Here is a 370-nt window from a genome sequence, read left to right on the forward strand (position 1 = left end):
TATATATGGTTGATAAATCACTATATCCAAACATGGTTGGATGTGTGTAAAAATCTGGACTAAAGAGGGAAAGATATTTCATTCAAAAGCTCAACTAGGCCTCTCGCCTTGTCCTCTGACATTTAGCATGCCAGAAAACAAGTTTTTATATGGCATAGCATACTCACACTATATTTACTTCATGCTCAAAATACTTTCAAGTTATATGTTTAAGCAGTACGAATATATTCTATAATTTTACAAATGGCTGGAAGCAAGAGGAATATACATCATTTTCAAAATGAGCTCTGTGAAATTTCTTATGAGAACTAATCTTGAACAGTTATGGGTGTATAGTTCCTTATATGAAGGACCTGAGAGAGAGTCATAC

This window comes from Penaeus monodon, chromosome 30 (genome assembly GCF_015228065.2).
Source record: "Penaeus monodon isolate SGIC_2016 chromosome 30, NSTDA_Pmon_1, whole genome shotgun sequence".
NCBI classification, from domain to species: Eukaryota; Metazoa; Arthropoda; class Malacostraca; order Decapoda; family Penaeidae; genus Penaeus; species Penaeus monodon.